This window comes from Leucoraja erinacea, chromosome 21 (genome assembly GCF_028641065.1).
Source record: "Leucoraja erinacea ecotype New England chromosome 21, Leri_hhj_1, whole genome shotgun sequence".
NCBI classification, from domain to species: Eukaryota; Metazoa; Chordata; class Chondrichthyes; order Rajiformes; family Rajidae; genus Leucoraja; species Leucoraja erinaceus.
This window is the reverse complement of record NC_073397.1, coordinates 28,261,521-28,287,890: the sequence shown is the minus strand read 5'-3', so window position 1 is coordinate 28,287,890 and position 26,370 is coordinate 28,261,521. Positions and strand designations below refer to the sequence as shown.

The following is a 26,370-nucleotide window of genomic DNA, read 5'->3' as shown; positions in this document are numbered from 1 at the left end:
GTCTTAATTGGAGCTCTCAAATTGTGCTACATGTCCAATTGTTTATTGGGTTTTTTCCCCCCCCAACTATGGAGGTTTAATTCGCTTAACAACTTGCTGATTATTCAAGCATTCAAACATATTATATGGGATATTTGCAGTAGCTACAGCAATTCAATTTTATCTCATGGGCTTTATAATAATCCATGTTTGAATAGTAAAGGAAGGAGGAACACATGTTGCATGCTACATGCAGCCAGGAGAGATAGATTAGAAATTATTGAATGGCGTAGACTTAATGGGCTGAATGGGCTAATTCTACTCCTATCACATGAATTTATGAACGTGAAATTATTAAAAATCTGCAAAATTATATCAACCCTGCACCATCATAGATCACAGTGAGAACCCATAATTAAAGGTCTGGAGAGATTGTTTAATGATGATACTATTGGTCTAAAAAAAATCTGTCACAGCATTGCAGCTTAAGTGGTTTGTGGACAATGAGTTAAACTGGTATGTTCATGAATTGATAAGCATATTCTAACCAAGCCACTAAACAAGCTATATAATTATATATACTCAACAAATTCAACTACAGTTTCCTACCATTTCAAGCAGGGTGCAAGGCCACCAAATTCAAAGGCAGTTTCATAACATTTCAAGCAGGGTGCAAGACCATCAAGGACAGTCGTGACCTCTCCCTCCCCTATCTTGCAGAGTCTGAGCCACGCCCACACTTCTGGGTTTTATAGTCCCTCCCCATCCCACCAGAAAGAGCGTGGCCTTCACGGCATGATTGACAGGAGAGACAATCTCAACATTTTTTAAACACTAATAACTCTGTTATTTTTTATCGATGGGAAAAATCCTTGTCACCTGATGAGCGGAGGGGGACTCTGAGTAAGTTGGCCAAAAATCACAGCCGCACATGGTAGTGTTTTTTCTAAAATCAATATACAGCGTAAACAGGATGTGGTCAAGATTAAACTTTTAATTAGATAGAAGCAATACCACTTTTCAGTAAGGCAAAGGCAGCATCACTTTTCAATAAGGCAAAGGCAGCACCACTTTTCAATAAGGCAAAGGCAGCACCACTTTTCAATAAGGCAAAGGCAGCACCACTTTTCAATAAGGCAAAGGCAGCTCCACTTTTCAATAAGGCAAAGGCAACACCATTTTTCAAAAAGGCAAAGGCAGCATCACTTTTCAATAAGGCAAAGGCAGCATCACTTTTCAATAAGGCAAAGGCAACACCACTTTTGCATTTTGAAACCAAACCACTTTTGCATTTTCAAACCAAACCACTTTTGCATTTTCAAACCACATTTTCAAACTTCATTTTCAAACTACATTAAGGGCACTCACAGGTCAGTAAAACCAGTCGTAGTTTAGTAGACATGTTTTCAGTGTCATTCACAGCTCAGACTGAGAGTTGTGACCTCTCGCTCTCCCATCTTGCAGAGACTGAAGCAGTCCACACTTCCTGGTTTTATAGTCCCTCCCCCTCCCACCAGAAGGGTCGTGGCCTTCATGCATTGATTAACAGGAGAGAGAATCTCAACATTGTTTAAGCATTAATAAGTCTTTTATTTTTCATCGATGGGAAAAATCCTCTTGTCCTGCGCAGCGGAGGGGGACTGAATATAATGGCCATAAGTGTTACTGCCGTAAGTGGTAGCATTTTTTCTAAATCAATATGCAGTGTAAACAGGAAGTGGTCACGATTTTATTATATGGATAATTATCATTTTATAATTTTAGTCAGGGTAGGCAGTGCCTACCTTGCCTACCCTAATGAGTATAGAAGTTGGGAGGTCATGTTTCAGTTGTACCAGATGTTGGTGAGGTCACATTTAGAGTATTGTATTCAGCTCTGGGCACCATGTTATAGGAAAGATGTTGTCAGGCTGGAAAGGGTACAGAGAAGATTTACAAGGATGTTGCCAGGGCTAGAGAATCTGAACTATAGGGAAATGTTGAGTAGGCTGGGACTATATTCCTTGGTGTACAGGAGGATATGGGATGATCTTATTGAGTTGTATTAAATCATGAAAGGAATAGATCTGGCAGATGCAAAGAATCTCTTGTTCAGAGTAGGTGAATTGAGGACCAGAGGACATCGATTTACGGTGAAGGGGAAAATTTAATGGGAATCTGAGGGGTAAAGTTTTCCACACAAAAGTGGTGGATGTATGGAACAAGCTGCCAGAGGACGTAATTGAGGCAGGGACTATCCCAACATTTAAGAAATGGTTAGACAGGTACATGGATAGGACAGGTTTGGAGGGATATGGACCAAATACGGGCAGGTGGGACTAGTGTAGGTGGGACATGTTGACCGGTGTGGACAGGTTTCCACACTGTATCACTTTATGACTCTAAAAGTGTACTTATTCAGAAAAGAACAATGTTTCAGGTGTGGAAAGAAAAGCTCTAAAACTGCTGTATTTCAGGTATAGCAAGCTAATGTAGTTGTGGTCAGTATCCAGACCAAAGGGAAACAACTGCTGTAGAAAATCATTGTGGAAAGCAAAAATATTAGAGGAGCGGTAGAAAAGCCAATCACGTGACATTAAGCAATACTGAATTTACATTTTTAATTGCCTAAATGTCAACAGCATTGATTTAAAAAATTGCACTGCCTAAACGGCTGTTTTTATCCAGAATGTTGTGTTTTTGTATACGAATTCCAGCATCTACAGAGATGGGGGGTGTGGGGTTGATGTAAAGGACAAATAGAATATCTCTGACAAGGTGAGACCAAGATTACTGTGGCGATAAGCCACTGATGAAGCTATCTAGATTTTATTGATAGGTTTGCAAAACATTGCCACATCTCGTTTTGTTTTCTCCATTGTAGAGTCTATCAGAAGTCTATTAGACTTCAAGAACTGCAAGTGAATCATTATTTTTATAACAAGATCCGATGTAAGCTTAAGTGCAACATGTTTTCTTTTGTCTGTCTGCAGCCAGGACTGGGTAGTTTTCCTTACCACTTGTCTTCTAATAGATGTAGTAATGGAATCGTCAATATTGGAGAGGATGCATTGCAGAAATAGGACATCAATTCAACATCATTGTGAAACTTTGCAGTTTCATAGGCCACAAAACAATGGTCCATACGTGGAGACAGTGCAAAATTGTGGTGCACAGGCATCTCAAAACATGGATGAATGGTGTTCAGTCCAATTTTGATATGAAAGTAGTGGAAAGGGAGATCCAGCAGCATCAAGACATGAGTAACAAGTATAAAATCAATTTGAATGATAGAGTTTGTATTCTGAGACCTCCAGGTAAATTGAGGATGTGGAGCTGGGACTTTTTCAAATAGTAAAAATATATAATACTTGGAGGTGGGTGAGAATATATAGCCAATTTAGTCCTAGTGCATGATTCCAGTATTTAGCAAAATGTTAGTTCAACATAATAAATTAATCTATTTCTGCTACACTTTCAAATTGTTGTATAACAAAAATCCCCTTGTTATCACAGTTCTTTCACCAATCAAAGTTTGTGTCCCCTGATTACTTACTCTTTTGCCATTGGAAACGGTTTCGTCAAAGTATCAATTATATTGCGGACTTGATAGTTGATAACAATCCATCCAGTGAAGATCAAATTTTATGCTAATGCATGAAAGTAAAAATTGTGTTTTAAATTAGTTAATGCTAGAAGAACAAAATTGTAACGCGACCAGCAAAACAGCCAGCAGTAATATGAGAAATGTTTTCAATTGCACAGGAAGCTACTATGATTTCAATTATTTCAAACTAATGTTTAACAGATAAATAAAATAATCATTAAACCTTTCTTTTTTTGTTGTTCAGATTACATCGACAACAATATTCTACTGATTCCCAATGTGGAGTATGTAGAAACAGAAATCTGCATTAAAATAGGTTTTTTTTCGTTGCAGCCTTCCCACTTTGTTATGCTTGGAGCAAAGTAATTCACTGCAGGCCTCAAGAAGCAGTCACACATAGCAAGTATTGATTGAAATATATTAATGTAGAAAATAAATAACCATACCTTTAGATGTATCCTGCATCATTTATGATAAGCAAATGAAAGTGTAGAACAATAATCAAGTTACATTAACTCCGAGACCCTTACAAACAGTTCTTTCTAAGTATTCTTTGGAGAAACCTTAAAGCCATACTTCGAGGTCTTGAAGTTTACACAGTGGCTGTTCAGCATTACATCATCAGAATAGTTTGTTTACATAACCATAGCTTTTTTAAAAGTTAAAACATTTTTTCCCCTTGACCTAAATTTTCAGTAAAATGTCTTACCGTTCTTTAGTGCAGAAGATATTAAATCTGTACACTGCAATTTAATAATGCATTTGTCGTTTTGCTGGCTTGCAGATATGAACAAAACAATACCAGCTTTCTTTGAAAATTTTACCAAATGTTTGTCACATGTTTAGCACAGAAAGCCTGGAGACTGGAGAAATAAAGATACTGTTGTCATAACCAACAGCGATTCAAAATTAAGTTTTACTCTTTGAATATGAGCATTGTTTTTCTTGCATGTAAACATACAAAAGGCCTGCTCTAGTATTCTTTATTACGACATAACTGATATGTTTCCAGGCCAATTGAACACCCAAACATAATCTCCTAGTTAGAATTTAACTGTCCAGAATTTGTTCTATTTCCCTGATCTTATCTCTTTTGTTAAAATCTGTTAATTCAATCAGAATGTTTAAATCATGAATAACCCAAATTGTTTCAAGTAATAATGTGATGCTAGTCTACTATCTGAAGACTTCTGGATTTAATTATTGACATGGTACGACATGGTCAGCACAAGGACTTCATTGATCTTTATCAAGTCTAGTCTAAAGTAGAAGTTCAGCAATATTAAAAACAGCTATTCCTTTCTAATTCTCATGTAGCTTCCTCTAGCTATATCTTATTCTAAAAACTTAATAGCATTATCTTCACATTCAAATAAGTGACAAAGAAGAATTTCATGTTAATCATTGCTTTTCAACTGATGGTAGGAGTTGAATGGTTCATTATAACTTGATTTGTTTAATCAGTCCCTCAGCCCTGACTTTGATGCCCTTCTTCTGCTCGTCAGCCCCTCCTTATAGTATGCCACTTAATGCTTTTACAGATTTAAACTCATTTGGTTGACAGCTGATTTAGATATATCATTCCCATATGAGAAGGACAAGAGGAAATGCTTTGTCATCCTGCCCTAATCCAAAAATGGGTCAAAACTTAAAATTTACCTCAGAGAATAAAAATAACCCTAACTTCTTTTCTCCATTCCCAATTACCCTCTTAGATCTTTCCGCAATGCACAATCTGTATCATCTCCAACAAATATAATTCCCCTTGCTCGCTCGTGTGTCAGACAACGTTCTGCCATTGCTTTGCCACAGCAAGTGCCACATCTGTGCCTCTGCGGAGATCGTCCGCAGTGCATGCCTCTCCACTGCAAGTCAGTAGGTGGGCCATTGTCTGTACCTCTCCACAGTTGCACTTGTCACAATTCGAGAGGCCCCACTTCTTCAGGTTGAGTCCGCAACATTCCACTCCAGTGCGGAGGCGTTTTGGGCTTTCCAGGTAGTATAAGGCAGGTGCTGTCCAGGTGCCATCTGTTGTTTGATTTTGGTGCCTGGTATGGTTGGCTCTAGTTCCATGAAGCTGTTCTGACTTTTCAGGCGTTTCTTGGCATGTTGGTGATTGTGCAAGGGGTGGCGGGGGTCTGTGTCCCCATTGAAGCATTCTACTGCAGCTGCCCGATCACGTCTTCGAGATGGTTCATCGATGACAGCCAGCTCGTACAGATGTTCAACCTTTGTCGGCTTCAGGCATCCTGTGGTTTTCATGCAGGCAGTGTTCAATGCAAAGTCCACCTTGTGCGCATGTTTAGAGCAGCTCCAGACAGGGCCTGCAAATTCTGCCACTGAGAAACAGAGCACCAGGGCTGCAGTGCGGATTGTTGTTAGGTCACTTCCAAATGAGCTGTTTGACAATTTTTTTATGACATTGTTCCGGGTGGTGACCTTTGCCTTGGTTTTCTCAACATGTTGGCGATATGATAACGTGCAATTGAGGACCACACCTAGATACTTTGGGGCTTTGCAGTGTTCCAACAGGACATAATTGCATCGCACCTGCAGTTGACGTTTTGCAACCCAGTTTTGGAGGTGGAAAGCTGCGCTTTGTGTTTTAGTTGGGTTTGGGCGCAGAGATCTGTTGGTAGTATGTTGTCATATTCTGTAGAGCAGCCTCTAGTACGGTCTCAATCTGGCTGAAGTCTGAGGATTGCTTTGTCATGCATAATATTGGAATTGGTGGAGAGGTGGAATATTGCGTTGGGGGACCAGCCCTCCCATGTAATGCTGGGACCCAATGGGTCCCACTTAGTCTAGTATTGTAATATTGTGCTGTTTAGTTAGGCTGCAATAATAGTGGTACGGTGCTCTACATTAAAATAAATGCATTATAAATGCTGTCAGAGCTATTTAGCAGCATTCCCCAGTGCAGGTGGTCAAATTCAAATCAAATATTGATTGATCTGCATGGTGAATTTTCCACTATTATAATTGTGAACTGCATACATTTAATCAATTGTACCATGCATTTTGGTAGTCCTTATATTTGGAAGGATCCCAAGCGCTTTTCCTGTCCTTTCTTGCCCTTAAGGAAACTAAGATAATGTAAACGTAGCAACATTAACATTTATAGGAAGGATGTCAACAAAATAGAGAGAGCACAGAGGAGATTTACAAGAATGTTGCCTGGGTTTCAGCAACTAAGTTACAGAGAAAGGTTGAACAAGTTAGGGCTTTATTCTTTGGAGCGCAGAAGGTTAAGGGGGGACTTGATAGAGGTTTTTAAAATGATGAGAGGGATAGACAGAGTTGACGTGGAAAAGCTTTTCCCACTGAGAGTAGGGAAGATTCAAACAAGGGGACATGACATGAGAATTAAGGGACTGAAGTTTAGGGGTAACATGAGGGGGAACCTCTTTACTCAGAGAGTGGTAGCTGTGTGGAATGAGCTTCCAGTGAAGGTGGTGGAGGCAGGTTCGTTTTTATCATTTAAAAATAAATTGGATAGTTATATGGATGGGAAGGGAATGGAGGGTTATGGTCTGAGCGCAGGTATATGGGACTAGGGGAGATTATGTGTTCGGCACGGACTAGAAGGGTCGAGATGGCCTGTTTCCGTGCTGTAATTGTTATATGGTTATATCTCCTCTGATTAATGTGTCTTTTGAATGTGGTTGATGTTGCAGATATCCTCACCCCAGCCTAGAATATTAAGGTAAAAAGTGTTCAAAGCTCTAGTTTTAAAGAAAATGGCAATGGTGTGTGCTAGAAATCACAATGAAAAACACAACATAACGTCTTGGTCTCCGTGAATGTACTACCGCCTATGCGTTAATTATTTGCATCGTGACCAATAGGTGGTGATAGAAGGCCTCCTCTCATAATGTAGCCTTGTTTCAATTGCAATTATCAGATTCACATCACCATCTTCCCTTTAACCTCCAGAACTTATGCAGGATGACTTGGAGAGAAACTGAATGTGACAAAGGGAAAAAAAATTGTGGAGTTCAAGGCAATCCTGTGAAGATACTACATTCAGGAGATATAGCAAGCCAGAATTGCAAATGAAATAATTACAGTTGTTTCTTTAAATAATTGTGCAGGTATAAAGCGATTAATAATAATGATCTATGGAAATTTGGTTTGAAAAATATAGTGGATAATATATATTTCCACCTCATAATTTTATTTGTTGCAGGAGCTTTTTTTTATATGCTCAGCACCAACATAGATCAGCCATGATTGAATGGCGGGGTAGATTTCATGGGCCGAATCGCCTAATTCTGCTCCTAGTGCTTATGAACATCCAGCAGTGCTATCATGTCATATACTTAGGGTACAGAATTGGTTGGTTGGTTATAAGGGACATAACAGATGCAGGAATTTTGAGCAAAACACAAAACACAACAAACTGCTAAGGTGCTGCCTGACAGACCAAGGTCCTTCAGAAGTTTGTTTTTTGGTTTGTTGCAGATTACTCACCCTTTGCAATGTTCCAACAAAGCATACTTCACAGCAAAAGATGTCCTCTACCAGTGTTAATCTATATACGGAAATGTATTCCTGAAGGAAGAGGCTGTAATATCTATTGATTTCAGTATGAGGTGCAGATAGAAAGTTGGAAATGCTGTGTTACATTTACAAAATGTATACAAATGTCTTGAATGAAGGTACCAAAGGTATGTTTGCTAATTTTCTTATGACATACAAAGAGAGTAGGAAACTAAACTGTGAAAATAAAATAAGGAGGCTACAAAATGATATAGATATAATAGCAAGTGCATTGTGAATGATCTGGCAAATAGAATGCAATCTGGGAAAATGTGAAATTGTTCATTTTCACAATATATATAAAAATGCATATTATCTAAATGATAAGTAATTGCGGAAAGAAAGCATCTAAACAGTAAAAGATTGCAGAGCTCTGAGATGCACTGGGATTTGCATGTGCTGATGCATGGTTTACAAAAGTTTAGAAGACTAGTAAGGTATTAGGACAATTAAAAGAATGATACTGCTCATTGCTAGGGAAATATAATAAGAAAGTAAAGAAGGAATGATTTATTTATTTATACAGGGCATTGATTATCTGGATTATTGTGTATAATTAATGTCTTCTTATTTTAGCAAGGAGTTTAAGACACTGGAAGCAGTTCAGAGAACATTTACTCCACAATAACTGGAGCTGGTGTGTTGGCTTATGTGAAAAGACTGATCACCTAAAGTTTATAAGAGTAAGAGGTGAAGATTGAAACATATGAGTTCCTGAAGGGCCTTATAACTGAGAGAATATGGAGAGTATGAATGAAAGGGTAAGGGTTATTGTTAAAAAAATAAAAAGGTCACCTATTTAAAATAGAGATGATGTAAGTATTTTGTTTCTGGCGGTTTGTAAGTCTTTGAAGGATAGTGGACGCAAGTTATTTGATCATTTCTAAAGCTAAGTAGATAGGTTCATGATATGAAAGGGAATACGGGATTGAAATTAGAATCAGATTAGCAATGATCTTATTAAATGGCAGAGCAGACTCTGGCATCAAATGGTCATCTGCTGCTCCTAATTTGTATGTTTGTGTATATGTTTTGTATGTATTTTCTCTGAAGCAGCCAATAATATTACCTCATACAATTACAATGGCTGCTAATGATATAATTTTTAAAAGATGTAAACACAAAAGGACAGGTTGTGATTATACACAGATCTTTATGTGGAAGGACAGTTCATGCAATTAATATAAAAAGCAGAGACTATTATAATCCTATAGAAAGCCATTGTGCAGTCAGAGCTGCATTACTGCATCCAACATGGGTTACAGAAGAGTTACTAGAAGGGTACAAGGAAGGACAGATCATAATTAACTGAATCTTAGCATGGTTACCGCACAAAAGGAGACTATTTAGTCTGTGGAATCTCTATCCAGTCATGTGGATCATTTAGAGAAAACCCACATGAATTTGTTAAATCAAGTTGAATTAACATGTTAAGAGTTTTTTGAGGAAATAACAGAGAATGAGAAATATGATGTTGATGCACTCCATATAAATTTCCAAAAGACATTTCATGCGAAGCCACAAAATCAAGTTATTATTAAGACTGAAAGCCATGAAATAAAAAGGACTCTCGCTGCATGGATGAAAAACTGACTAATTAACAAAAAAATTGAAATGTTACTGAAACTTAATCTCACAGAAAAATCAGTGGAGTTCCTCGGGAGGAAGTACTGACAGCATAGTCTTGGGGATGTTGCCATTGCCTCTTTTATTCCTGCTGGATGCTCATAAGTTCATAAGCTCTAGGAGCAGAATTAGGCGATTCGGCCCTTCAAGTCTGCCATTCAATCGTGGTTGATCTATGTATCTATTTATTCCATATGCTTCAACTTTGCATATCGATCATTTAAAGATGACCTCTTTAAAAGTGTATTAACCTCATTAACTCTCTTATCAAAACAATATTTGCCTTTAACAAATCTGTGGTGGCTCTGCTTTATTCTCAGGTTTCTCCAGCTATTTTTCCTTTGATTACCATTGCTGATAACCACCATTATGATTAAACAAACACTTACTGAATTAATGAATTGTCATTACTGAATTGTCCTTTTATCCCTTTATGACCAATGATGTATTTGCAATTCTCTACTCTTCTCGTGCTACTTCCATACCTAAGGTAGAAGATTATGGTCAGCTCTTCTGCAATTAAGATGCATCTAATGTTGATCAGGTGACATCCTCTTTAAGCAAAACATGCCTTTCTAATATTATGTCCTTACAAATGTTCTGGTTGGAGAGTGCTTCCATGGGCTCAAAGGCATCTGAACAAGTTGATCAAGAACATCATCTCTGGAGTCTTCTTTTCTGTAAGAGCCCCAATAGACCCTATGTGATGACAACTAAGCAGCCATGGCAGAGGGTTGCTAGCAAGGAGTAAATTGCACAAGTAATGTATGAAAGTCAACACTTGCAGGAAGCCGGCAAAGTACACAATCCCATTGCTTGCTCTACCAGGTTTTGTGGAATGAAAGAAAAAGTAGAAATTTGTGTATTTTGTTTTTATGCATATAATCTTTGCATATTACATACTGCATCAGGTCCCCATACTACAGCTGAATTCCTGAATCAAGCAAGTACGTTTTCCTCCCATCATGTAAACTTAAAACAGTGACATATTTTTACCCAATAATTTCCCAAAGGAATTATTGGTATAGAAATGTAGTATAAACAATCATAAAAACCAAGCCAAAAGCAAATAATCCAGACCTGAAGGTTGATCATTGAATGGGTGCTGAATACTGCCCTCTACTGAACAAAGTACAAAAAAAATCAATTTAGATGTGTTTTACCAATGATTAGCATTTAGGCATTCAATTTTTCTTAAATTACAGAAACATGGGATAGCCAATTAATTTGTCTGTTTTGAGATAATTTCAATCCAAGTATTTTCATATATGCACTCAAACCTTAGGTCATTAATACGATCCACATGACCATATATATGATCCACAGGCTACGTTCTGCCAGGAAGAGAGTAGTTGTAGAGTCCTCATCAGTATTAACCGATCAGTAATTTTATTGACACAATGTGAACACCTTACAACCCCATTAACAATTAAGAATGACCTTAAGATTTGTCCACAGTCATCTTTAAAGCTCCTCAGCAAGAGATAAACCTTCCCTGAATGGAGATTGCAAAATAAACAAAAAATGATGGAGAGCTGTTTGATTTATCCATGATAGATGCTTACAATTACCCTCTAAAGGGGATATGGTTGGGTGAGATATTGAATATAGCTTTAATCTGAACATGAATCAAACTCAATAATTTATGATGAATACCTTTTGAGCACTGTGGAAATATTTAATTCGACATTTATTAAACAGTGTTCTACTTATGATGAAAACAAGGATGACATCGTGATGAAAGTTAAAAGGAAATGTTACTTTTTTCCAGTATCTTTACATCTACAAAACATTTGAACATAAGCAACAACTCAAAAAGTAGTCAGTTAATATAAGTAGGCAAGTTTAATGGAACAGATTTGATCTATTTTCAAATGCATAGCATCAACACAACATTGTCATTATTTTAGTAAGAAGATAATAAAAGGGACTTCACTCTCCATCTATTTGTGTTATATCCAATTCAAAAGTATTTCATATTCATACACAAGAAACACAAAGTGTTCATAATTTAAAGTATAATTTAACCTCGATTGCACTGTATTTGGAAACTCTTCATACATTATACAGGGTCAGACACAATTTCTGTTGGTTGGAGAGTCTAGGACAAAAAAGCATTGTTCGGAAATTAGACCCAGGCTTTTGATGATCGGAAACATTTCTACGTGCAGAGGGATAAAAAGTTGGAGCACTTCCATTAAAGCTAGTTGACACTACATTAATAGTTAATTTTAAACCCGAGGCTGACTTTCCTGTTAACCAAGATATTAAAAAACATGGAGCAAAGACAGATAGTTCACAAATTATCTATGTGTAAGAAGGAACTGCAGATGCTGGTTTACACTGAAGATAGACACAAAAAGCTGGAGTAACTCAGCGGGACAGGCAGCATCACTGGAGAGAAGGAATGGGTGATTTCAATTTAATTCAATTTAATTGTCATTTGGACCCCTTGAGGTCCAAACGAAATGCCGTTTCTGCTGCCATACATTACAAACAAATAGACCCAAGACACAACATAATTTACATTTTACATAAACATCCATCACATCGCTGTGATGGAAGGCCAAAAAAAACTTATCTCTCCACTGCACTCCCCCCCCCCCCCCCCCAATGTCAGAGTCAAAGTCAAAGCCCCCGGCTGGCGATGGCGATTGTCCCGCGGCCATTAAAGCCACGCCGGGTGATGCAAGGTCGCACACCGGGTCTTGGTGTTAGAGCCCCCGGCGTGCGCTCGCAGAGTCCCGCGGCCATTCCAAGCCGCGCGGGGCGGTGATGTCAGGCCCCGCTCCAGGAGCTCTTCAACCCCGCAACTCGGGCGGGAGAAGTCGCCGTTGCAGGAGCCCTGAAAAGCGGTCTCCCTCCAGGGACCCGCGGGCTCCCGGTGCCGCCGTCCGCCAGACCCGCAGTTGCAGCCTCCGAATCTCCGGAGGTCGGGCCGCAGCAGCAGCAGCGCTCCACCACCGCTCCACCCGCTCCGGACTCGGCCAGCTCCGCGACGAGGTGAGTCGGCACCAGAGTCCCCGGTCTTCTCCTGTTGGAGGCCGCTCCACATTGCAGCCCCAACCGTGCAGGGAGAGATTTAAAAGTTACCCCCTCCCTCCCACCCCCCCCACACACACACACACCCCAACAAAAAATAACAAAAACTACATAAAAACATAGACAAAAATAATAAAAACGCGGACGTGTGTTGGGTCGAGACCATCAACGCATGGTACCACATTGTCCAGATAAGTTTTAACATATAATTGGATGTGCAACACACAAACAGAATCTGACTAATGCAGGATTGGACCTGAACCATACATTGCAGATTTTGCTAACAGGAAAACATTGAAGATATCAATTCTGCATCTGGAGTAAATAGGGGGACTGGACTGGTATTACATAGAAAATAAACATAGAAAATAGGTGCAGGAGTAGGCCATTCGGCCCTTCGAGCCTGCACCGCCATTCAATATGATTATGGCTGATCATCCAACTCAGTATCCTGTACCTGCCTTCTCTCCATGCCCCCTGATCCCTTTAGCCACAAGGGCCACATCTAACTCCCACTTAAATATAGCCAATGAACTGGCCTCAACTACCTTCTGTGGCAGAGAATTCCACAGATTCACCACTCTCTGTGTAAAAAATGATTTTTCTCATCTCGGTCCTAAAAGACTTCTCCCTTATCCTTAAACTGTGACCCCTTGTTCTGGACTTCCCCAACATCGGGAATAATCATGGATAAATCAGTATTGGAGAGAAGGAAATCAGAACTGTATCTTTAGCTGGATGGGGAAATGAATCAAGCTGTGCCTTAAATTGGTGCATGGAGAATAGAGATTGTGAAGTTGGAGTATCAGAGAGGCCCAACCTGTACTTTGCAGAGTTGGCAACAACACTACATTGGAGAGTCAGTGGAAAGGGAGAGGTCAATGCAGTGAGGAGTCATAACATCTGGAAAATTCCACAAAAACATCACATAGTTTAATGATGTTTCTAAACAATGATCAAATAAAATTAAAATAGCATCGTATAATATATTTATTAAAAAAAGTTAAAGAATCTGCAAATTCAAATCTCAGATGTGTTCATTTTGGTTAAAGACTTACTTATTAAGTAGTCAGTCCCCGAGGGGAGTGACCAAGTAAAAACAAACTGCTATAGGAACTCAGTGCATCAGGTGCATCTATGGAGGGAAATAAACAATGACGATTATGGTTGAGTCCATTCTTCAGAGCTGAAACATCGTCTGTCCATTTCCCTTCATAAATGCTGCCTGATCTGCTGAGTTCCTACAGCAGTTTGTTTTTTGCTTATGGGTGATTCCATGACGACTTGAATAAACTCTGGTGCCTCCCAAAGGGATTGAATTGTTTTCCTTGTTCAAACACCTAATCAACCATAGACCTCAGCTGTATCCTGTACCTGACGGAAACTAACATAAGCCAAAGACCTGAATTCCACAAGAGAGCTGAACGTCACTGTTCTTGATTTCAACAGCATTTCATCAGAAGACTGTTAAAACTAAAGACAATTGGCATCAGGAGAAAAACAATCTAATGATTGGAATCATACCTTATCAAAAAGATAATTGTGGTTGTTGGAAATCAATCCTTTGTGTCCTAAAACACTGCTGCAGGAATTCTTCTGATGCTTTATCAATTATGTATCTTCCATCACGAGGTTAGAAAATAGAATGTTTGCTAATGATTGCACAAATCTATTTGCAAATTGTGTTCAGTTCTGGGCACCATGCTATAAGAAAGATGTTGTCAAGCTGGAAAGAGTACAGAGAAGATTTACAAGGATGTTGCCAGGGCTAGAAGGTCTGAGCTATAGGGAGTGGTTAAGTGGGCTGGGACTCTATTCCTTGGAGCGCAAGAGGGTGAGGGGTGATCTTATTGAGGTGTATAAAATTATAAGAGGAATAGATCGGGTAGATGCACAGAGTCTCTTGCCCAGAGTAGGTGAATCGAGGACCAGAGAACATAGGTTTAAGGTGAAAGGGAAAAGATTTAACAAGAATCTGAGGGGTAACTTTTTTACACAAAGGATGGTGGGTATATGGAACAAACTGCTAGAGGAGGTAGTTGAGGCTGGGACTGTTCCAACATTTAAGAAACAGTTAGACTGGTACATGGATAGTACACATTTGGAGGGATATGGACCAAACGCGGGCAGGTGGGACTAATGTAGCTGGGACATGTTGGCTGGTGTGGGCAAGTTGGGCTGAAGGGCCTGTTTCCACACTGTATCACTATGACTCTAAATTCACAGCAAATTAAATAGTGCATATCTGATTATAGCAAAACTCAAGACGTTATGCAGGTATGGACTAGTAAGTAGCAAGAAACATTCATGCCACAAAAGTGCAGGTAATGACCATCTGCAGCAAGAGTAAGTTCCACCTGCAGTCCAAATAATTCAATATTCGTCCTTCACCGAGTCCCTCACCATCAATTACCTGGGAGTCACCATTGGCCAAAAAGTCAAATGGACCAGGTCACAGGCTGAGAACCTTGAAGTTAGTGACTCCCTGACACCCAAAAGTGAAAGAGAAGTATAACACAGAGAAAGGCTCCTTGGCCCAACACATCCATGCAGACTCATTTGCACTAATCCTACATTAATCATGTTTTTTTTAAATCTCCTCATATTGCCATCAACTACCTCCATATCTACCAGTCACCTTAACCTTCCAACCTGGGAGGAAATTGATGTATGTGGGGGAACCTGACACAGTTGCAGGAAGAATATGCCAATACCACAAGACGGCACTCCAGAGACCTGGGTCTCTAGCACCACTTGCTGCACCATTATGCCACGCTATTCTGGCTATCATCTAAAATAGTAAAACAAAAACAGGATGTGGTCCATTCCACTGCCTGCAGGAATCCAACTCCAACAATAATCTGGAGGCTCAATACTAACCTGGACAAAGTAGACTACTTAATTACTATACATTCACTTACTAAAGAGTAATACTCTCCACGATTAGCACTCTATGGTTGCAGTATACTATCTACACTGAGGTTACTCGCCCTATCTATTCTGACAGCATTCCCAATCCAGGATCTGTTACTAACAGGGACAAAAGTTTCAGGTACAGGGGAAAACCACAGTATGCGAGTTCCCACTATTTATTCGATCCAAGCCCCTTATCATTTTACATAACCTAGTTAAGCCTCCCCTCAATCCCATAGAAAATAACCCCAACCTATCCAATTATTCCCCATAGCAAAAATGTTCCTATCCTGGCAATGTCCTCTGCACCCACTCCAGTGAAATCATTCATATGTGGAGGCCAATGATGACCATGGGAAGGATCAAGGATGATAGTTAATTATTAACATAATAACAGAGATTATCATGAACAACTTTGATAAGCAGAGTCTTAATTCTTTGAGCAGGATGAAAGCTGAACCAAAGGTAGGTTCCAAAGACCAGAGTTTACGGAGAGACCTGAAAGAAGTATATAAAATTCTGAAAGGCATAGATATGATAGACGGTCTGAACCTTTATCCCAGGATGTAAAAATCAAATACTAGATGGCATAGCTTTAAGGTAAAGTTTAAAGGAGATGTACAGGGGAACCTTTTTACAGACGGCAGTGAATGTCTGGAACACACTGCCAGGGTTGGTGGTTGAGGCAGATAGGATAGTGGCATTTACAATACAATACCGTTTATTGTCATTTGAACCTCAAATGAAGTTCAAACGAAATTTGATTTCTGCAGTCATACAACAGGGAAAAAAGACAAGACACACAATTAACAAAATTTACACAAACATCCATCACAGTGAATCTCCTCCTCACTGTGATGGAAGGCAAAGTCATTGTCTCTCCCGTTTTCCATTCTTCTCCCAATGTTTAAGCCCTTGGCAAGTCCCGCGGCCATTAAAGCCACGCGGGGCGATGTAAGGCCCCGCTCCGGGTCGTTTTCAACTCACAATTCGGGCGGGAGAAGTTGCTGTTGTGGGAGCTCCGAAAAGCGGTCTCCCATCAGGGACCCGCGAGCTCCCGATGTCACCGTCCACCGGACCTGTGGCTAGAGCCTCGGAAGCTCCGAAGTCGGGTCACAGCCGCGCAGTGCGCCACCACAGCTCTCCACACTCCGAAGCCTGTCAGCTCCACAATGGTGAGTCCGCAGGCTCCGCGACTGGAGCCCCCAGGTCGTTCCAGTTGGAGGCCGCTCCATGGTGCTAGGTCCCAACGACAACGGAGACCCGACAGGGAAAAGGTCGGGTCCCCATATAGGGACGAGATTTAAAAGTTTCCCGCCCCTCACATATGCACAGCTAAAAACAATATATAAACCACAACCAAACTATATACTCAACAGGACAAAAACTTTAAAAAAGACAGAAGGACTGCAAAATAACCTTTTGGATAGCATATGAATATGCAGGGGACGGAGGAATATAGATTATGCACAGGGAGATAACAGATGGTCTTGGAATCATGTTCAATACCGACACTATGTGTCAAAGGACTTGTTCTGGTGCTGTACTGTGTTATGTTCTGTGTATTGAAGCAGATTAATGTAAAATAAGATAGACACAAAATGATGGAGTAAGTCAGCGGGACAGGCAGCATCTTTGGATAGAAGGAATGGGTGACATTTCAGGTCAAGACCCTTCTTCAGACTATCAGGGGAGAGGGAGATACAGAGATAAGGTGTGAAACGAGACAAAGGTGATGGAGATCAAGGAAAATGTAGAATAGATCATTGTAAATAAGTTGGCATGTTATGGAAATGAACTGGCATATTCAAGACCTTGGAAAAGGGTTAGGTTGGCATAACATCTTAAAATGGCAAGGGTCAACGGAGCAGACTGAGGAAAGCTATATTCACAGATGGGTAATGAACAGGTTGGATGGAAACTGGAACAAAGTGTGATTAACACTGTATAAGAAACAGAATAGGTAGCTAATTCCTCATAAATTATGCAGTGAGAAGATCAAAGGAACAATAGACAGGCCATTAATGGGAGAATGTATAGAGAGATTTAGATGATTATTATTACATTGTCTAATTTTCTTATTTAAAATGATAAGCTAGTATATACCACTGTTTTAGGTTATAAAATAACCACAACATTTAAAGCAACACTTCTTAGTTATGGACATAAGGCTGCAGTGCACAGACTGGCTATTTTTGAATATCAGGAAAAAAAATGTTGTTACACAAAAATATCTTTATTTCTACCACATTTTGAATAAGAATATGCAACTGTCAAAAGATTTAAAACTTCAAGAGAGACTGCTAGAAGAATGTATTGGGAAAAAAAAGGTAACATAATGAAACCCATAGTTGAAACCCACAAAACACAAGTTCTGTGATGTGGTTTTGCAAAGTTTTATTTTGTGGTTTATGGTTTACCAAACTATAAGTCTGGAAACATCAACAATAATTACAGTACTTGCAAATCTCATGTGCCTTCAAAACAGAAAGTGGCAATACAAGGATAATGTTTGATGATATTACTAAACGGATGCAACTTAATAATCATACAGCTTTGAACAATTCCAAATTATTATTTTCCAAAGATAACAGTCTGTTGTGTGATAAGAACTAAAATCTTTAAGATGCTCCTTGATGTGTGCCCTTGTGCTGAGATTTCTCATCATCTTTCCTGATAGCTCCTTCTCTTCCCAAATTTAATTTAAAATGCTTTTGTGAAGTGCTTGAGCATCTATCAAAGGTGCTACATCAATGCAACAAGAATGATAATTTGTTGCAGATAAGTCCATATTCTAATTGCATTTATATGAAAATATTTTTTCTAAGCTTCACTTTAACCCTCTATGAAATTTTGATTCTTACTTCCATTATTCTGAAATAAGGAAAACAACTCTTAATGGTAATGCATTTTGTATTTTATTATCTTTGAAAATTCGTGTTCAGGTTCTGTAATTGCATTTGTCGGAAAGTAACAACTTATTACAATGATTACCTCTAAATTTCACATTGTTCCAAATTACTTCTTCCTTGAGATCCTATGAATGTTTCAGTAATATTATAAAGGTTACGTCTCAAAATTGTTTGTAATCGTCCAGACCTATTTTCAGATTATGATCATGTAATGAATTTCACCGGACATTTTTACAATAAATTAAATGGAACACAGACAGATGGGCTTTTTCCGTGTCCTTGACCCATCCCATCCAAGTTATGGTCCTCCGATATTTGCCATGCTAGCCGAATCAATGTGTTTACGTGTAGGTTTCTGTGGTGCATTAAATTTTCTCTACATACTTAAAATACAGTCACATTGACTTATGGTGTTTGCTTATAAATAAATCACATACGTAAAAAAATTGACTTGTAAATACTGCTGCAAACAAGAAATTAAAATCACTATAACAGCAACGTGTATAATATTTAGTCCAATATATATTCTATAATCCTTACCACCATCTCCAAAGGGTTCTGCTTGAACATTTGAAAATGCATTGACTTAAATTCTGTTTTTATGTGGCGCAATTTTTCTTCATTAATAATTGAGCCATGAGCCACATGACAATGATTTTCCTGGCTTAAAAACAAGCTCAGTGAATATTGATTGAGTACCTTATGACAGCTTGGTGCAAACAGTAAAACAATAGAACCTGCTGCTTTTTGTTGCAAGTGATAGATTTAGTACAATATAGTGAGCAATGATCTTTCACAGAACAGTTCGGCAGAACAAACCCTGCGACCCACAATGTCCATGCTGAAATGACGCCAAGTTAAACTAATCTCCTCTACCTGCATGTGACCCATATCCCTCCATTTACTGCCTATATATGTGCCTATCTAAAAGCCTTTTGAATGCCACTATAATGTCTGCCTGGCAGCGCAATACAGGCCGCCACTCTCTGTGCAAAAAATCTTGCCTCAGCATCTCTTTAAATTAGGCTCCTCTTGTCTTAAAGCTATGCTCTCTATTCTTTGACATATAATCGTGGTAAAAAGATTATAACTGTCTCCTCTATCTATAGTTTTCATAATTATATACACTTCCAATATTTCTTCCCTCAGCCTCCAACACTCCAGAGAAAACAATCCAAGATTGTCCAACCTCTCCTTATATGCGCTCTAATCTGGGCGGTGGAGGACATCAACACATCGGCAGGCTAGGCCAACTCCTTCAACTGTGACCTAATGCTGCTACCAAGACAACGGGTTTGTATGGCCAAGTTAATACTGTAACATTTTTTTTTGCAACTTTGGACTTGAAGGGTATAAGATGGCACCCGAAACCTGGGTGATCCTTGTGCACTGACTAAATGTGATCCACTGTTACACTCTTGTACTTAGCATGAGTATGCCTTATGCATAGTAGGATTGTCACTGGACTGTATGTAAAAGAAGAATTTCACTGTACCTACGTACACATGGCAATAAAGTACTATTGCACCTTTGAACATTATGGTAAACCTGCATCCTCGTCGAAGCCTCCATATCCTTCCTGTAATGGACCAAACAGAACTACGCATAATACTCCAAAGACAGCCTAACCAAAGGTTATGAAGGTCCTACGTCTCTTCTTGCTAATATGTCTGTTTTTCAAATTTCATTTATGGCTTCATTTTGATCAATGCATCCCTATAACATTAAAATAATGATTTTTGGACCATTGATTCTAATTTGTTATTCACCATTAATGCTTCTTCATCTTCTTGCCCATTTACTTATTTAATACCTTTTCAGTTTTCATTTACCTGTACTGTACAACGCACAATATCTGACTTTTATTATTCACTCTTTCTCTATGTTTGTTTTAGAATTATTGTCATGGATTTGGAGTCAGAAGCAAAGCAATTACGCTTGCTAATTATCTTGAAGAAAACAAACACAAAGATTAGTAAACATTACGGCTTGAATAAACCCATCCCAATATCAGTTACTGGATTTCAGCTTTTAGAGACCAGCCCGAGTGATGTCATCAAACAACATGAGCAACCAATCACATTGAAGAATTGTCACAGGTGACATCAATATTAGAAGTATTTTTTTAAACTAATTTCTTAAAACATTTTGGTTAGCATTTAAAGAAAAAATGGATAAGTTGCAAAATATAGAAACTTCAAAATTCAAAAAAAGGGAAGCGGAGATGAGGGAAGGGGGGGGGGTGTGGGGGGGGAGGGGGAAGAGGGCTGTAGGGAGGGGAGGGTGGTCACAGCAGGCGCAGCTGGCTCTCTGCTCACCCCGCATCTTCAGCTTTCGGCCTCACGCAGCAGCCCCCGATCCCTCCCCTATTTCACTCAGAGGCTTCCGGTTCAACTCAGTAGCTCCTGGATCATCGTGCTGGTCGCCACAGAAGCAGCCCGCACATGCTGCTCTCTGCCCACACGCTGCTCACTCTTCACAAGCTGTTCACTCTCCGCGAGCTGCTCTCTGCCCGCACGCTGCTCTCTCTCCGCAATCTGCTCTCTGCCCGCATGCTCCTCCACACACGCTGCTCCTTCAGCTTTTTATTCTCCTCGCTGCCATGATTGATAGCAGGTGCCGGAAGGGCGGTTTTTATGATTTTTAAACCTTCATAACTTTTGTACTATTTCACCGATCGAAACAAAACTTAACATTTGTACATGCATTATTGAATGATGAACTGGCTGAAGGGGAAGTACAGCATTAGTCTGCTTCTATATTTCAATTACAATTATTTAATCTAGATATTAATCTATTGCTCTTCCTCTGTGATCGTTGAAATCCTTAACGTTACCCAGTTTTAGCAGACATTTAGTTTATTTGCATCTGAAACAAGTAGGGGTGTGGGGGGCGATGTGGGGCGGGGGTGAAAGGTTGGTCAGGTTCTTCCCTTTTGAGCTCATCAAGTTGCTATCTCAATTAATAGGATATATTTAGGTATGAATCAAAACCAATATTTAACCTGATTAAGACTCAAGGTTTCTTTAACAGTTATCACAACGGGAACAACGGAATGATTTTTATTCCTGCAGATAATTGTAACGCCAAAACTCCACCAGGCGGTGCACTTTAACAACATTGCTGCAAAAGAGTAATGGCAGTGAAAATTTAACATGCTGGTTTCTTTTTGTCAGTACAGTAAACCCTCGCAATAACGGACCTTCATATAGTGGATTTTGGATATCCACTATAACCAAAACACTATAACGAGACGCCTGTTGCTCCCTCCCCCCTCCTTCCGCCAGTTACCCAATGAGCTGGCATCACCTGACATACTTCTGGTGGCGGGAGGAGAGCAAACAGCATGAGCAGCATTTGGCCCCATCTGTGGCACATTGCTTGTGGGATTGGGGTCTCCCTGGCCTGTGCATTCTCTCTTGTTCACCCCTTCCAACTTTCTTCCCTCATGGCCTTGGGTCAAATTTACCCCCCTCACTCGGCTGTAGTGGACAATCGGCAATAACGCACACAAAGCCCCCCTCCATTATTGCAACTGTTTGCTGTACTGCATTTATAAATACTGTAGTTATTTCTGGAGCAAATGCCCAATGTATGCACGGAAACAACCTAAATTAATTTGGTATGTACAGTTCAGAATTGCATTTCTGCCACAAGTATAATTTCACCAGATATGCACAGAATTATGGCATTTCCTATAAAATGGGACTTTATAGGAAATGCCATAGACTTTAGACTGGTGTTGAGAAATTGGGCCACATTTTTCTACGATGCATTTGGCATTGTCTACTCTGTCAATGGCCACAGCATATTAGTTATGAGCAGCTTCCAGTTCTAATGAAGCAAAGAGACTACAAATAAATATCTAGCTATTTTCCCAGAGTAGATGAATACTGCACATCAGCTTACCGGCAAAGATGGCACATTGGAGTACATCACCCCTAAAAACATACAAGAACTAGTCGCTCATCTGCAGTAGCAAGAATGTGCACCCTCCCTCTATTCACATACCTCAACATCATGTATTTATTCTTAACCAGCATCTGCAGTTAATTTTACCCCATTATTTACCTAGGAATGGTTGAAAATTAACTTCAATTGGAGTCCATAGGGATTTTGCCTAACTCTTGAACTTTTACAGGTGTACATTAGAGAGCATATTGACTGGTTTCATCACGGCCTCGTTTAGCAACTTGAATGCCCAGGAGCGAAAAAGACTGCAAAAAGTTGTGAAAAACTGCTCAGTCCATTACTGGCTCTGAACTCCCAACCAACGAAGGGATTTACTGGAGTAGTTGCTTCAAAAAGGCAGCCAGCATCATCAGACCCACACCATCCTGGCCATACACTCATTTCATTGAAAACTGTCTGAAAACTGTAACATCCAGGTTCAGGAACAGCTTCTTCCCTACAGCCATCAGGCTATCAAACACTACAACAAATAAGCTCTGAACTACAACAGACTACTATTATTATTATTGCACTATATTTGTTTATTTATTGAGTATGTGTGCATGTGTATATATACACACTGAATTTTTTTTCTCCCGTTATGTACTATGTTTACATATTCTGATGTACTGCAGCAAGTAAGAATTTCATTGTCCTATCTGCGACATGACAATAAAACACTCTTGAAGATAAGCATAGGCAGTCTGAAGAAGTGTCTCGACTCAAAACGTCACTCATTCCTTCTCTCCAGAGATGCTGCCTGAACCGCTACTCTAGCTTTTTGTATCTATCTTCGGTTTAAACCAGCATCTGTGGTTCCTTCTTACACATAAGCATAGCATGTCGATTTCAGCTTGTTTACGTGGTACAGAGGCAAATGTGTGTTTTATCTCCAGAAATATTCTTTTGTGACAACTTGGGGTTCAAATGTGGAGCATGAACATGTGTAAAGTTTATCATTATTTAAACTTTCAACAACTCCCCTACCTCAGCAAATTAGCGTGGCTCCACTGCCTACTAGTTCAGTATGAGGTGAAGAAAATGAGTTTGGAGCGGAAACAAGGAAATGCAGATGCTAATTTACAACATAAAAGACACAAAGCGCTGGAGTAATTCAGTGGGTTACACCACAGGTCGATGGAGAACATTGATGGGTGTCTTTCCTGGACAGGACCCTTCATTAGACTTCCTCAGAAGATGAGTTCCTAATTTTTGAGAATTGTCCCTGTATTGCTGGCAAAGCAACAATGGTGCTTAGCGAGATAGGAACGTTATGGAAGACCTTTGGGGATAGACTCCTGGCCAGAGTGCTTATCCCTTTCTTCCTTCAGCTTCCTCTATTGGTATTACTTTAATATTGTCATGTACCGAGTACAGTGAAAAGCTTTTGTTGCTGTACTATCCAATTAAATCTAATCATTCTGTGCACGAGTACAATCAAGCCTTGCACAAGTGCAACGAGTAGCGCAAAGAGAAAAATACTCGAAAGCACAATATATAATTATAGCATTGTAGCATAACAAACTCAGTAAAAGACTGGCCGGGAAGCTAATGGAATTGGGGCTCAACACCTCCCTGTGTGCCTGGGTCCTGGACTTTCTCACCGCCAAGCCCCAGGTAGTCAAGATGGGAGGAAATACATCGAAGTCCCTCACCCTGAGCACAGGATCGCCCCAGGGTTGCGTCCTCAGCCCCCTATTGTACTCCCTGTACACACATGACTGTGTGGCTAGGTTCAGCTCCAACTCAATAATTAAGTTTGCTGATGACACTGTGGTGGTGGGCCTGATCTCAGACAACGACGAGAAGGCCTACTGGGAGGAGGTGGCTGATCTAGCACTCTGGTGCCAGGATAACAGCCTCCTCTTGAACATCAAAAAAACGAAGGAGCTGATCATGGACTTTAGGAGGGCACATCATCCGAGGACGTACACTCCATTGAGGATAAATGGGGATCCTGTGGATAGGCTGTTTTAAATATCTGGGAGTCCACATCTCCGAGGATATGACATGGGCATCACATGCCTCAGCCCTCGTGAGTAAGGCAAGGCAGCGTCTTTACCACCTAAGGCAATTGAGGAAATTCAGAGTGTCTCCGAGGATCCTCCAGTGCTTCTACGCAGCGGTGGTGGAAAGCATCTTGTCCGGGAACATTAGCATCTGGTTTGGGAATTGTTCTGCCAAGGACAAGAAGGCTCTGCAGAGAGTAGTGCGTTTGGCCGAACGCACTATGGGAACTTCACTCACCCCCCTGCAGGAACTATACATCAGGAGGTGCAACTCCAGAGCCAACAATATCATGAGAGACCCCTTCCACCCCTGCAACGGACTGTTCCAGCTGCTACGGTCAGGCAAACGCCTCCGTTGCCATGCGGTGAGAACGGAGAGGTTGAGAAGGAGTTTCTTCCCAGAGGCCATTCGGACTGTAAACGCCTTTCTCACCAGGGACTAACTCTACTGAACGTTTTTTCTTCCATTATTTATTATGAAAAAGAATATGTGTGTTATGATTGTGTTTATAGTTTGTTTGGTTGTTTGTTTTTTTGCACAATAGTCCGGGAGCATTGCCACTTTCATTTCACTGCACATCTCGTATGTGTATGTGACAAATAAACTTGACTTGGCTCGAGTATAGCATCTCCAATGAAGGTAGGTTGGAAGATTGGGACTATCCCCGAACTGACGGATTTTTTTTCTCAGTTGTCTGATAACAGAGGTTTTGGAGAGGGAATAACTGGGATGAAAAAGGTCCCTGTATAAAACACAAAGTGATGAACTCAGGCAGCATTTGTGGAGTGACATTTTGGGTTGGGACCCTTCTTCAGATGCCGTCTGCCCACTTCCCTCCACAAATGTTGCCTGACCTACTGAGTTCCTACAGCACTTTGTGTTTTGCTCAAGATTCCAACATCTGCAGTCCCATATCTTAATCATTATATTTATCCATATTATACTGCATATTCCATTCATCTACATTGCCATGAAACTTTGTTTGTGTTCCCCTCACATCTCATAATCCTCTTACAGTATCGTGGTGCCAGCAAACTTAGAAATATTACTCAGTTCTCTCATCCAAATCGCTGATACTGTATTTTGAATAACTAGACCCCAAGCAGTGATCCTTGTCCCAATTCACCATCTTGAAAAAAAGACTAATTTATGCCAACATTTCATCACTAAATTTCAAATGACATGTAAATTTAGTATTTCAGGTGTCAAATCATGCAAAACACACAATACTATATGCAGCCCCATGTGTTTTTTTTTTTACACTTTTCATTTTATTAAAGATCTTCAGAAAATCCAAATACACACCGTTTCTTACGTTCCGTCTTTTGTTCTGCCTAAATATAAAAAGTTGATAAATACCTGTAGAATATGCTTTATTAACAAAACTGAGTTTAATCAGACTTAGAAACATCCATTTAGTCTAATGCATTGAAGTGCATGGCAATAATAAAAGATCATTTAAATGGTACCTGCAAAATACTATATTTTGATGAAGGTTTGTGTGCTCATTTGTAGATTGCTTTAAAGCTTTGCGTAGATTTGGCATGCTTTGATAAAGGAAGGAGAGTTGGAGAACTATTGGGGTTATCTAGGTTGCTTGAGGAGATCTTGCCTGTTAGCTTCGGGGTTGGGCACTGACTTGAGATACCTGTTCATGGCAAGCATCAGGTGCACAGGTGGGTCAGGCCTCCGGGCGCCCGCACTCCCCGCCCCTCAACTGCCAGTGCGCGCGGCGAAGGATCTGCGGGACAACGGGCGGCGGGCGCGAGCGCGAGCACGAGCTGGTTGGGGGCGGGCGCGCGCATGCAC

General features: G+C 40.1%; 1 protein-coding gene across 1 annotated transcript in view; it reads right to left on the bottom strand.

Annotated features, from left to right (window-relative positions):
- LOC129707442 (RIPOR family member 3-like) overlaps positions 1–5,771 on the bottom strand; it is a 144,605-nt gene extending 138,834 nt beyond the window's left edge. Inside the window, exons 1-2 of the mRNA XM_055652473.1 lie at positions 4,012–5,771; positions 3,515–3,608 (exon numbers count right to left, since the gene is read on the bottom strand). The gene's annotated coding sequence lies outside the window, so the exon portion shown is untranslated. The remainder of the gene's footprint in view (positions 1–3,514; positions 3,609–4,011) is intronic.
- Between the last annotated feature and the right edge of the window lie 20,599 nt (positions 5,772–26,370).